The sequence below is a fragment of the Schistocerca piceifrons genome, chromosome 11 (assembly GCF_021461385.2).
Source record: "Schistocerca piceifrons isolate TAMUIC-IGC-003096 chromosome 11, iqSchPice1.1, whole genome shotgun sequence".
Lineage (NCBI taxonomy): Eukaryota > Metazoa > Arthropoda > Insecta > Orthoptera > Acrididae > Schistocerca > Schistocerca piceifrons.
This window is the reverse complement of record NC_060148.1, coordinates 73,574,714-73,589,779: the sequence shown is the minus strand read 5'-3', so window position 1 is coordinate 73,589,779 and position 15,066 is coordinate 73,574,714.

Genomic DNA, 15,066 nt, shown 5'->3' with positions numbered 1-15,066 from the left:
CATTTTATATCCTCTCTACTTCGACCGTCATCAGTTATTTTGCTCCCCAAATAGCAAAACTCCTTTACTACTTTAAGTGCCTCATTTCCTAATCTAATTCCCTCAGCATCACCCGACTTAACTAGACTACATTCCATTATCCTTGTTTTGCTTTTGTTGATGTTCATCTTATATCCTCCTTTCAAGACACTGTCCATTCCATTCAACTGCTCTTCCAAGTCCTTTGCTGTCTCTGACAGAATTACAATGTCATCGGCGAACCTCAAAGTTTTTATTTCTTCTCCATGAATTTTAATACCTACTCCGAATTTTTCTTTTGTTTCCTTTGCTGCTTGCTCAATATACAGATTGAACAACATCGGGGAGAGGCTACAACCCTGTCTTACGCCCTTCCCAATCACTGCTTCCCTTTCATGTCCCTCGACTCTTATAACTGCCATCTGGTTTCTGTACAAATTGTAAATAGCCTTTCGCTCCCTGTATTTTACCCCTGCCACCTTTAGAATTTGAAAGAGAGTATTCCAGTCAACATTGTCAAAAGCTTTCTCTAAGTCTACAAATGCTAGAAACGTAGGTTTGCCTTTCCTTAATCTTTCTTCTAAGATAAGTCGTAAGGTGAGTATTGCCTCACGTGTTCCAGTGTTTCTACGGAATCCAAACTGATCTTCCCCGAGGTTGGCTTCTACTAGTTTTTCCATTCGTCTGTAAAGAATTCGTGTTAGTATTTTGCAGCTGTGACTTATTAAGCTGATAGTTCGGTAATTTTCACATCTGTCAACACCTGCTTTCTTCGGGATTGGAATTATTATATTCTTCTTGAAGTCTGAGGGTATTTCACCTGTTTCATACATCTTGCTCACCAGGTGGTAGAGTTTTGTCAGGACTGGCTCTCCCACGGCCGTCAGTAGTTCCAATGGAATATTGTCTACTCCGGGGGCCTTGTTTCGACTCAGGTCTTTCAGTGCTCTGTCAAACTCTTCACGCAGTATCGTATCTCCCATTTCATCTTCATCTACATCCTCTTCCATTTCCATAATATTGTCCACAAGTACATCGCCCTTGTATAGACCCTCAATATACTCCTTCCACCTTTCTGCTTTCCCTTCTTTGCTTAGAACTGGGTTTCCATCTGAGCTCTTGATATTCATACAAGTCGTTCTCTTATCTCCAAAGGTCTCTTTAATTTTCCTGTAGGCGGTATCTATCTTACCCCTAGTGAGATAGGCCTCTACATCCTTACATTTGTCCTCTAGCCATCCCTGCTTAGCCATTTTGCACTTCCTGTCGATCTCATTTTTGAGACGTTTGTATTCCTTTTTGCCTGTTTCACTTACTGCATTTTTATATTTTCTCCTTTCATCAATTAAATTCAATATTTCTTCTGTTACCCAAGGATTTCTACTAGCCCTCGTCTTTCTACCTACTTGATCCTCTGCTGCCTTCACTACTTCATCCCTCAAAGCTACCCATTCTTCTTCTACTGTATTTATTTCCCCCATTCCTGTCAATTGCTCCCTTATGCTCTCCCTGAATCTCTGTACAACCTCTGGTTCTTTTAGTTTATCCAGGTCCCATCTCCTTAAATTCCCACCTTTTTGCAGTTTCTTCAGTTTTAATCTACAGGTCATAACCAATAGATTGTGGTCAGAGTCCACATCTGCCCCTGGAAATGTCTTACAATTTAAAACCTGGTTCTTAAATCTCTGTCTTACCATTATATAATCTATCTGATACCTTTTAGTATCTCCAGGGTTCTTCCATGTATACAACCTTCTTTCATGATTCTTAAACCAAGTGTTAGTTATGATTATGTTGTGCTCTGTGCAAAATTCTACCAGGCGGCTTCCTCTTTCATTTCTGTCCCCCAATCCATATTCACCTACTATGTTTCCTTCTCTCCCTTTTCCTACACTCGAATTCCAGTCACCCATGACTATTAAATTTTCGTCTCCCTTCACAATCTGAATGATTTCTTTTATTTCATCATACATTTCTTCAATTTCTTCGTCATCTGCAGAGCTAGTTGGCATATAAATTTGTACTACTGTAGTAGGTGTGGGCTTTGTATCTATCTTGGCCACAATAATGCGTTCACTATGCTGTTTGTAGTAGCTTACCCGCTTTCCTATTTTCCTATTCATTATTAAACCTACTCCTTCATTACCCCTATTTGATTTTGTGTTTATAACCCTGTAGTCACCTGACCAGAAGTCTTGTTCCTCCTGCCACCGAACTTCGCTAATTCCCACTATATCCAACTTCAACCTATCCATTTCCCTTTTTAAATTTTCTAACCTACCTGCCCGATTAAGGGATCTGACATTCCACGCTCCGATCCGTAGAACGCCAGTTTTCTTTCTCCTGATAACGACATCCTCTTGAGTAGTCCCCGCCCGGAGATCCGAATGGGGGACTATTTTACCTCCGGAATATTTTACCCAAGAGGACGCCATCATCATGTAATCATACAGTAAAGCTGCATGCCCTCGGGAAAAATTACGGCTGTAGTTTCCCCTTGCTTTCAGCCGTTCGCAGTACCAGCACAGCAAGGCCGTTTTGGTTATTGTTACAAGGCCAGATCAGTCAATCATCCAGACTGTTGCCCTTGCAACTACTGAAAAGGCTGCTGCCCCTCTTCAGGAACCACACGTTTGTCTGGCCTCTCAACAGATACCCCTCCATTGTGGTTGCACCTACGGTACGGCTATCTGTATCGCTGAGGCACGCAAGCCTCCCCACCAACGGCAAGGTCCATGGTTCATGGGGGGGGGGGGGGTGTAGTCATACTGTGGAAAATTTACATATGTTCCATACACATGGCGTTCCATGATACACAACCGTGACGTTATAACATCTACACTCCCGTCCTCTTTCTTACGAGAGATTGTCACAACCCACATATGCAGCCCCTACCTTATCCTCTGTTCACCAAGATGATTCGTTCAGTGTTCCAAAAGATTCCTCCGTGTTAACGTTGTAGTTGCATCTTCCTCCGCAAAGTAGTTCTGCGACATCTCACACATTCCGGCCACGTATCAAATCAATATCAGAGTTGCCTTGATGAAGAGTCAGAGTAAATTACTCATTAATATCTGCTTCTACAAAACGCGTTGTGCACTCTCCGTCGTGTTTAAATGGTCCTTACTAGAAGACTGTCGTAGAAACTGGCGCCAGTCATACACGTACGTAATCTTTGAAAACTGTGACCCAATTACGGGAAACACAGTTGCCGTACTAGAACCACTGTCTACTACTAGAAGTTTTAATTTGTCATTGATACACTGACTTTGGCGTAACAAAGCGTCTATTGTACTCAGGAGATTTGCATGAATAATGCATACTACGGCACTTCTGTTTCTTTCAGACCGATGCCTCGACGTAAACATCGAAACTTCCAGTTGCTATTAAAGTTTTGGAGCCGGTGAAGATGTGGTTCTGGAGGAAGTATTTTGCTGGTTTCAGTTTAGTCAGTATTGGTGACATCTGAAGCTACTTTGTCTTCTGGTCAGAAGAAACTGATACCACCTCTTGGTTCCGGCAGATTATACTTTACCGTTCCTGCACGTACAACCACCACGTCACACAGTGTGTGTTACTCTTGTGCCGTAGCTTTATAGTGAGAGCAGAAAGGAAAAAAAAGACAGCTGATATCAGTATATTTAACGAAGTAATTAATTTCTGTGTACGTAATTCACCTCTCGCTGTGTGTCCTGCTCTGTTTGGGAAAGGAGGAAGCGTCGGTAGCAAACTTTTGTCAACGGCTGAATCTGGAGGTCGTCCGTACTAGCGAGGCGATGAAGGCATTTGCGAACTAGGGGTAAATGTGTTTAATTTTTTTTTATTTCATCGCATTGGTGAATAGACTGAATCAGCATAGTGTGGTTTCCCCTAATCCACAGAAGATACGATAAGAAATGTTACGTTCTTGCGGTTAATCTACAGCTAAGAAAAACCTTCAACTTCTCATCGTAATCGCAGTTCCTTCCAGTTCACCGCCCTGTAATTCGTCAGAATCAGATAAACGGACAATTCAAATGACGCAGTGTCTACAATATACTGTTGCGAAAACAGCTGTGCGCCTAAAATTCCGTTACAAAGGGGAACGGAGTGGCTCGCGACGCCATTCTTGCGTCAGACGCTGTCCGTGCTCTTGCCGAGTTAAACTTTTGTATCTGTTCAGGATTACTTTAGAAAGATTCATGTCCTGTCGTCGTGCTGCCAGACGAGGTGTCGACGTCTGCGACGCTGCTCCCCCACGTCCGGACGCAAATGATTCGACCAACTGCCCCGTAGAATAGCCGCTGCACAAATTGAATTTTTTTTTTTGGGAAACCTGATTTTTGCGGCATCTCTGACGACAGAAAAATGTGAAGCCCTTTTCTTATACAAAAGTCTGTATTCCTGTATTTTTTGTTGGTAACAGTACTCTAAATATTTTTACGTAAAACGCTAGGCAAAGTATTACACTTAGATGAGGCAAGTGGCAAACGAGGGAAAATGTTAGAAATATGGCGTGCTTCCCAGACTTGACTGTTCCCTTCGCTTCAGTTGTGTTACACATGTTCAGGTCTGGGGAGGGCGTCTCTTGCTGATACACTGTGGAGACGTCGCAACATCGACACTCGCGAGTCACTCATTACCGACGATCCTGCACTGGCAAACAAGCCACGCCTGTAATCTAGTGACCCTGGCCTCACATTCTTATTACTAAAGTACTGAAGAAACAATTTTTTTCTATTTCAATGTGTCTCATTTTTGCTCTACTATACGCTTAATACACCTTGAAAACTTAACGGCGGACATCTTTCCGACTGGTTTCAACTCTGCTAGCTACAGCTGCCAGCTAATATAATTAATGTGTCTCATTTTTGCTCTACTATACGCTTAATACACCTTGAAAACGTAAACGGCGGACATCTTTCCGACTGGTTTCAACTCTGCTAGCTACAGCTGCCAGCTAATATAATTATTAATCGCTCTGTCTGGTGATTGTGCAAAAGGATCGCGCGAGCCGAGTAGACGACATGTTTACATCGCTGTGACATCTTCTTCCCGGAAGTGGTGCTGTGGTCTCCTGTACATTCCGGTCGTGTATAAAAACAGGCCAGTACCCGTCTTCTTGACAATGTGGAAACACGTAAAGCTATCCTTTTTGTAACCTGTTGTCAAGTATGCTGGCCATTCTCTATCGTGTTTGAATACTTGGTACCACAAAGCCGCAACAGAAATAAGTGCGCAACCTGTATGTACACTTAGTTCACAACCGTGCACCAGTAAACGTAACTTTTGTCGCTCAGTACAGCACCTTCCAACGCTTTAACGGACGTGGATACTTTTGAGCATCCGTTTATGTGCAACCTCCTCCTGCTCCCCATGTTTTCACTGGCGTCCGTAACAAGTCCGTACCCTCCACCATTTGTTAATGTCTCCTCTCGATATTACGGAAACACCGAAAAGTTCGCTGTACCGAGGATAGTTGCAATGCAGAGGCTATGAGCGTAAATGTTATGAAGCTCGCAAAATAGAGGCTTCTTCGGACTAACGTTTCATAAGCAAACATGCCTAGAGAAAAGCAGTTGCCCGAAGTTTCGTCTTGTCAATGTTGTGTCCCGTGTGAACGTCATATCTGTCGCACCGTTCACCTTACCTGCTCAGTAACCAGGCTAGGTGTTAAATCATAGAAAATATTAAATTCTGGTCGAGGTCTACGTGGTTCCATAGATTGTTGTCCACATGTTTCAGATGTTTATTGATATACAAAGAGAAGTTAATATCGCCGTATTCAACAGCCTCTGAGTCATCAATACCGAATCACAGACTATAAAAAAGAGTACCGCCATTACTCACGTTGATGGTAACAATGTGACCAATGCAGTTAAAAATTTTGCTTCGTTTTCAATGCTTTGGCAGTTACTTTCATTAATATTGACTCTGTGCGGTCTCACGTGTTGCCCCATAATAGCGTGACTGATACGCTTGTCACGACACTTGTACATTTACTACTTTACCTGAGGACATTTTGTAATCAAGAAATGTATTTCACATCTATTTTCTAAGCGCCTATGTTAAACGTATCATAGTTATCACCCACTGAATTTTAAAGTTACAAATTGCTACCAACGCATTCCGTCATTTTGCCGTTTTCCACACTTTCCATCAAAGATTAAGTGTACTGGACTCTTGAGAATTCGACCAACCCTCTTGTCACGCCTCGTCTGGCATGTGCAGGGTGCGGAAACACAATTTGACCAAAAGTGTAGGGCACAAGGACGGCATCAAATGAAAGAATCTCAATATGGAAGCCAGAGGCCGCACGTGAATATTTAAGGCGCTAAGTCAGCATGACAACGGTGGTCGGTTTGAACCATTTGCTACAGATAATTATGTTAAGTAAGTGGCTGCTTATCCGTCATTCATTTTGGCTCTTTTATGAGATATTGAAAAATGAAACATGGTGCGTCAGCCAAGTCCGATACACGTGTGATACTTTAAATTTATCCTGTTCTTCAAATATTCTGTTTACGTATACACGTTCTGCAAATGCAGATCGTAGTAATATAGAAGCCGACTTTATCTCTCCGTTAATTCTCCATCTCTCGCAGACCACAGAGCTCTGTTGGTGCATCAGCGGTCGATTGTTGCTGTAGGCGCCACGAAAAGATGGCAGTTAGATTCTGACTTTCTCTAGAGCAACTGGGATTCTATTACAGAAATGAAAACAGAAAGAAGTAACGAACGCGGCAGCCAGCAGTCAGACAGCACTTTTCTTTTAGTTTAATGCGACGACAATTTTAAAAGATAAAGTGTTTTATCTATTAAAAAAATCAAAGTTTAAAGTTACGCTCGCAACAGACAAACTCACTAAACGTTATCGTCCTTGCCACATTTCATTTTACACACAACTGAATCAGACTATTTCTTATGAGCTACACATAATTGATGACGAAGTTGACTGTTACTATTCCTACTGTTGTATCTTCCTTACGTAACGAACGAGCAAAACGCACACATGAGATAGTAGTCTTGTGTCTAGCACGCTATCTCCCAGGAAACAATACCTCCAGCCAGAGCATTTCCTGTTGCCACACATGAATGATTTTGTCATTACCTCTACATGTAATTCATATGTGACCTTCCAAACTGAATTACGTAGGCCTACTACATTGCGTGAATGAATGCGGCAGTTTTCTCGGCAACAACGATAAACGAGCAAAAAAATAGAAAGACTTGGCTATAGATGTCTGCCATCACAGGGCTGTCGTGACAGCTGAGTCTTCCGTGACGTCTTAATGGTGACGACAGCGGCTGAGGGGCGTTTAGAGACGGCAGCAGACCACACTGACGTGTGACGTCACTTGGCAACCAAGTCTTCTTGTATCCGCTGCAATCAATCATTTATTTTTATCGATCATTTCATATGTATACATTTTCGGTAAATTAACCATCATCTGGTGCCAAGATGCCCGTGTGGGAGATTTTAATTACGTTCCGGTACCGCCGAAAATGTGCAAATTGCGACGCCTAAATGCTATTCTCAAATTTCTGTGTTTCATGCAGCCTTTCCAGGCTACGCTTTTCATCATATATTTTCTATGTGCCCTGTACAACGATACGGGCTGGCAAACTTCGCTGAATCAGCACTGCTTAAATTTTTAATGTTTTACATACGCTGCGCATATGTCATTCAATGACTCCCACGCCGATCGTCCACCTATATTTTGCTACGTCACTGGAACGCTAGCACGCGACACACAAACCGTGAAACCAGCATCAGATACTCATAACTACACTGTACAGAGTGTGATCAAATTTAAAAAAGTAGACAGTAGGAATGGAGAAGCTGAATTTCTTTTTCTGCTAGTCTTCCGTCTCCTGCGGCCGACAGAGCTTTGCCAATGGCTCAGCTGCTGACTGTCGCTGCTGGCGCTCCGAAATGTCGCCAGGTCCACTCCCTCGCGAGTGACGGCGGTTTCCTGGCCCAAAGGAAAGCGGGAAAAGTTTTTCGAATATGCCCACAGAAGTACGTCGTGTCGCCTGCCATTTACGAGATGCGTAACCATTCCCACATGTCATAATCACACTCCTAGTCGCTGGCTAGTTGCACTGTTTTAATGCATCCGGACACTGCTATTTCGCAGTCCGCACATTCATGGTTGGCCTTCTGTCACAGCTGCCTCCAGCTGATGGTATGCTAAACTTCTGAGGAGGGGCAGGAGGTTTTGTGAGAAAATCTTCAAGAAAACACGGATGGAAATCGTCAAAAAATACCGCCAAAACATATTCATCCGTGCCAGGTAACGCATTTGATTCTGCTTTATTGTGCTGACCTGGATGACACGCGATGCGTGGTAAGAGGTGTAACGTATTTTTACGCTCCAAGATTATGAAGACTTGCAACGGCTACAAAGATTCGTCTTGAGTCAAGGCGAAATCTTAATCATATATGTATTATCAACGTGTATTTTGTCAACAGGCATCGATTGTGAAAATGTAATAAAAACAGTCGACAATATCATCTGTTTTGTGCCGATGCGGAATTTAAACGCCGTGTGAGAAACTGTTTCCTTCCTCGGGGCAATGTGTCCAGCAGTTGCTTCTCTGCTTATACATGTTCCATTAGTAACTGGCAACTGCAAAAAAAAGATCTGTCAAGGACCTTCACACACTGCATCTATGAGAACAAAGATCACATTCGAGACAAACGGCGGTAGAAAATGAGAATAAAAACTTTGTGTCATCCATATTCTTTTGTCCTGTTGCTGGGCAGAGCCGGTCGCGTGATCGAACGCCACCAAAGCTTCATTCACGGTGCCTGAATGCGTTATTTGCCGCTCGTTGGCCAGTGTAAAACTTTGGACACACACTATTTTCCGTACCCTAGGCCGACCTCGAAATTCTGCCGTAGTGTCCTTCATATTCCTGCCATTTATTAAAACACTCTGACAATTTTTTTTATTATCACGTGAAACAAAAGTTATCATTTTCATTTCCTCTTATTGAATGAGCTGTTCCTCGTGTCGCATCGCAGAGTTGTCCCACAAGTCAGTGCGATTTGTATATCTATGTACTCTTTCTAAATCATTCCCCAGTGTGGGACAAGCACATCTGCGAGAAATTTGCTATCATAGAATTATTGTCTACTGTTTGAATCTCTGATTTGTTGGTAATATACATATTTAGGGATGTGCGTGACGTCTTCAAATCGTCTCTTTGACAGTAAAATAGTAGGACTGTTAATACATTCCACATAGGGCTGTCATTGCAGATCGATCTGCCAATAGCAGTTCTGTCTTATCACGGAAACACTGCAGTTTCGATGCTGCAAATGTCCTTATAACCATAGCCAACCTCCCGCTTAGGGGCATAGGCTCCATCACACAACACTGAGTGATTACTCTATCACAAGTTTTCTGGCCATCCCCAAACGCCTAATCTTTTCAGGTGCAAAACCCTTCCACCAGTGCGCGCCTCGCATTTCTTTCGACAAGGAGCATAATCCTGCTCGGTTAACAGAGGAGCCACTAACGATGTAGTGGGCCTGGATAAGACTTTTGAACATCCCCTTACGTCTGACCTCATCATACTCTTCCAACTTATATTTTCACTGGCGTCCGTAAGGGATTCATACTCTACATTACTTGTTGACCTCTTCGTTTCGCAATACGAAAACACCACTAAGTTCGTTTCATCGTCGAGAGTTGCTCAACGGAGACCATGGGTCTGAAACGTATGAATCTTGGAACGTACCGCAGACGTTCGTTCCGGCTAGTAGAATCGATTAAGGTTTAACATGTAAACATGACTACAGAGAAGTGGTTTCCGAAATTTTGGTCATCCCAATGTTGTGTCCCGCGTGGACGCCGTCTGTGTCGCGCCGTTCGTCTTGACTGCTCAGTACAAACATGGAAACTCGCGGCAGGTATCCGATTCTGTTAGCCCACCTTGACGCAGGGCTAGAAGCAATATTCACCACATTTCAGTATTGTCAAAACAGTTAATAAGTAGAATAGTGTTTGCCTCTGGTCAGGAGAAGGAGTAGGGGCTACTTGGTTCCATAGAGTATCGTTCTTGTGTCGTAGATATATATCGAACTAAGAAAGAGTAATCAATTTGACCGTATTCATGCTGCTCCGAAACATTACTTCAACATCATAGGCGGTATAAATTTATTTCGTCTTTAATTTTAAACGCTTTGGCAACCGGCCAACGGTGCTTGCTTTCACTAATACCTGTTCTGTGGAGCCTCATACGTTGCCCTACAATAGCGTGACAGACACTCTTCTCACGACATTTCTGCGTCCACCACTCTACTAGACGACTTTTTGTAATCAAGAAACGTATTTCACGTCTAATTCAGTAGTGCTTTGTTATAAGTGCCACATTTCCTTTTACGTAGTTACTGTCTACTGAATTTTAAAATTACTAGTCGCTACCAACGTATTCCCGCTATTTTGCCGTTCTTAGCACTTTCTACCAAAGATTAAGTGTACTGGACTCGTGAGAATTCGAACAACACAGTGTAATGCATCGTCTGGCATACACAGGGCGCGGAAAACCAGTCTGACGAAGACAGTATCAAATGAAGGAATCTGAGTATAGAAAACACAGGTCGCAATTAAATCTTTCAACCACTATGCCAGTATGAAAACGGTGGTCAGTTTGAACATTTTCTATACATACTCATGTTAACTAAGTGGTGTCTCATTTTTCACTAATTTTGACCTTTTTGAGATATAACCAAACAAGAAACATGGACATGTGGGTGTCCTCATTCCTGAAGAAGTACTAGACGTGTTAGTGATGTTTTAAATTTATCTTGTTCCCATCGTGACGACTGCTTAGTCCGAACGTTCTGTTTACGTATACATTTTATGTAAATTACCTATCATTTTCAACAAGGACCTCCGTATGTCAGATTTCAATTACGTTCCTGCACCACTGAAAATATACATTTACGACTTTTAGTTGCCATACACAAATTCCTATGCTACATGCTGTCCTTCCGCCCTGCAATCTTGGTCAAATGGTTTCTGCACGCCCTGTATATCGGTGCTGGATGGCAAAACTAGCTCCTACAGCACTGTATAAGTTATTCAGTTCATACGTTCGTTACACGTATGTCACTGAATGACACCCAGCCAGGTTGTCCCCCTTATGTTCCGCCACGTCTCTGGAAAGCCAGCACGCGATCCACAAAATCACGAAACCAGTTCCAGATTCGCATAGTGACACTGTACTGGTTGTAAGCACACTCAGACATTAATCGCAAATGCAGATCATAGTAATGTAGAAGCCGAGTTTATCTTTCCGTTAATTCTCCGTCTACTGCAGACCACAGAGCTCTGTCGCTGCATCAGCGGTCGATTGTTGCTGTTGGCGCCACAGAATGAAGGCAGTTACGTCCAGAGTCACTCCGGAGTAACTGGGATTCTGTTAAAGCAATGAAAACAAAGAAGTGATGAATACGGTAGGTAGTTTCTGTTGGAACGAACGACGACTTTTGCGATTCGCTTTCCACGTCTGCAATCGAGTTTTAACGGCTATTTCACAGCAATAAAACGTTATCACTGCATGTTAACAAACCGGTGCTCGAAGCTCACATTACGTATGAGAATGCCGACATGATAATTACGAAGCGATAAATCTTTATAGTTCGCCCATTACTACTGCGAAATATTGCAGTGCTTTTATGTGCGGACAGGGTGTGTAAAGTAGTACACAATCGTATGCTGTCGAAAGGTGGAGGTGTTATACAAGCAAGACGCCACAAGTCATTAGTAGAAGTCAGTAGCATTTTCCATTGAAGACTACGACGCGTAATTTCGATTGGACAGAACTATACCTTATCGGGTTTGTGTGTAGAAGACCTAACTCTAAATGCTGGTTTATATAGACTACATACAGTTAGCCATGCCCCACCCAGGTAATTTACAGTTTAAAAGTTTACTCGCTTACAACTTGGATAAACGTAAAGTTTCACTGGTGATTGTGCATATGTTATAATTTTTTCCCGTTTTCATTTTCTGCATAAAACCGCCATCATTCGCGAGAATGTTATGAACTGCCGATATTGTGGAGCGCCAGCAGCACCAATCAGTCGCTGACGCAGCGACAAAGCTCTGTGGGCCGCAGGAGACGGAGAATTAACGGAAAAATAAACCCAACCTTCTACATTTCTACGGTCTGCGATCGCGATTAAATGCGTTCAAAGTCAGTACCGTGTCCTTGTGAATCCGACGCTGCTTTTACGATTTTGTGGAACCCGTGCTGGCGTTCGAGTGGCGTGGAGTAACATAGGCGGACGTCTCTTCTACAAGTCATTCACTGACGTATGTGATAAAGAGCAAACGTAAGCAGTGTTGTTGGAGCGATGTTTTGTCATCCGGCACCGTTACACATGACGTGCTGCCCGCAATCTCAAGAGCTCCGCACTCATTCCTCAATAAAATGAATGTGCTTAAAACGGTAGACAGAACGAGCTGATGCACCGGTTAGCACACTGGACTCGCACTCGGGAGGACCACGGTTAAAACCCGCATGCGGCCATCCTCATTTAGATTTTCCGTATTTCCCTGAATCGCTTCAGGTCAATGCCGAGATGGTTTCTTTGAAAGGGCACTGCCGACTTCCTTCCCCGTCCTTCCCTAATCCAACGACCTGGCTGTTTGGTTCCCTCCCCCATCAAACTCACTAAAACGGTAAACAAGGTGACGATGTCTGCGACGCTGCTTCCACCATGCTTGAAACGTTATCAGGTCTCGGAGATCCTTTGTAGCTCCTCGACGCTAAGACAACAGCCGGCGTGCCGGTAGAAGTCGCTGCCGCACCTTGTCATCTCTGCGGCCTGTCTGTTCACGGAACTGATGTCGCTTGGTTGTACCTGAATATAAATAACGTAATTAATTTTGCCTAAAACACTGCAGCGAATATTTACATTTATTACTGTTTTCTCACATTGTCCGAAACATATTCAAGTTTCGTAATATCTTCACTGTTTCCCCATCTGTTTTTTTGGCCCTCGGCAAACAAATGCACCATTAGCAGTGCAGAAAACTCACCGCCGTCAAACCAGCATCTGAGACGAATTTGCTAGCCTAGAAAACTGGTTATTATAGTTTGCAAGTGTTCTGGAACCGACAGAGCTTGGTCTATTATTGGCCACCTTAAGACAATACATTCAGCACCCGAGCAGCTCCGTCGTTGTAGGAAGTTAAGGAATTTCGAGGGCTTACTTTTCGTCTGGCGCTAGCTTCGGTACACTCTAAAAACATCTCAGCCGTTTGTATGTAATCGTTTCCAACTCTGTCGCCTACATATAATTATTCTGGCCTTACTCGTTTTCTAGGAGCTGACTGCTTGATACGTTGTCCTTATTATGGCATTTTCCATTCCGACGCGAAAAGAAAAAGTTTTTATCATTTTCTCTCGTACTATCAAGAGTTTAGTGAGTATCTGTGCAGTTTATTTTTATTTTATTTATTTATTTATTTTGGATAGTACTTCATTAACTAAAGGCAACGGCAGGCGTCTCTTGCTGATACCCTATGGTGACGTCCTAACATCCAGACTCGCGTCTCATTCATTACGAACAGTTCTGCACTGCCACATATGCTAGCCCTGGAATCAAGTGAGCAGGGCCTTTTGGCTTCTCACGAGAATATTACATTAAGTACACTAAAAAGATCACGCTTTTCTGGACAGATTATTTTTTTCCCCATTCAATACGACTCTTTCTTTTAGTATAGATATTAACACACTTTGAAAGCGTGTAAATGGTAGATATCTGTCCGATCGTGTTTAACTCACCTGGCTACAAACGCAAAACATATACTCCTCATGGCTTTGTGTTCGCCTCGACTAACGGATCACGTGATCTCTGTTGGCCACATGCTGGTATTATTCCTGTAGCGTCGTACATCTCGAAATTCTACCGTAGTCGGTTTCACATTCTTGCTATATATCAAAACAACCCCGCAATTATTTTGATGACCACGAAAACCAAAGCTGTCATTTATATTTCCTCTTATTAGACGTGCTATGCTTCGTGTTTCAAGAGTCGACATCGCAAAGCTGTACCACACATTGGCGAGATTTGTATATCTACATACTCTCCTGACGACATTGCCCAATATGGGACAAACACATGTGTGGTGCATTTGCGATAATAAAATTGTTCTCTAGTATTCGAATCTCCGATTTCCCAGTAATTTACTTACGTAGGGAAGCGTATCTGGTACTCAGTCCGTTTCTGTGAACGTCAAACAGAAGGACTGCTACTACGTAGTACGTAGGGCAGTATTTGCAAGCCGATCTGCCAATAGAATTTCTGTCTTATCACGCAAACTCTGCTATATCGATCCTGGAAATGTGCTTATAGCCACAGCCAGCCTCTCGCTTAGTGGGGAGGGCTACGGCAAACAGTGGCCGGAGACAAGACACCCCCTGACTCTGTGCACAGCGGTGTGACTGTGTGTTCACTCTCTGAGAAGTTTTGTCGCAATGTCTAAACGCCTGATACTGTTTGGTGAAATGTGTTTGCAGCAGCGCCCATCTCTCACTTCTTTCCACAACGATCGTAATCCTGATCGCTTAACAAATCTGCTATGAACGCTTCAATGGCCGTGCACGAGACTTTGAACATTCTCCTACTTCCAGTCTCCTCTTCACCACATCATGATTTCACTGGCGTCTGTCAGGAATCCGTACTCTCCACTGTTTGTTAATGTCTCCTCTTATCTTACACAAAGACTGATGAGTTCTCTTCGTCAAGGACAGCTGCATTGCAGAGACCATTTTTGAAAGCAGAGGATAGCGTGACTGCAGGGATTTATCTGTGGCACGCCTCCCGCGAAACCCACGTTCTCACCGTAGTGTCCCGCTCTACATTCGTAGTGCCGCCACCCATTATACTCATTACTCGGAGCGCGATGCCGATTCCCGTAAGAGTTCGGGCACTGTTTGTGCCTCCGCACGGAAGCAGAAGATGGTCCAGTGGCCGGTGAGCCTTAACTACACTCCTGGAAATGGAAAAAAGAACACATTGACACCGGTGTGTCAGACCCACCA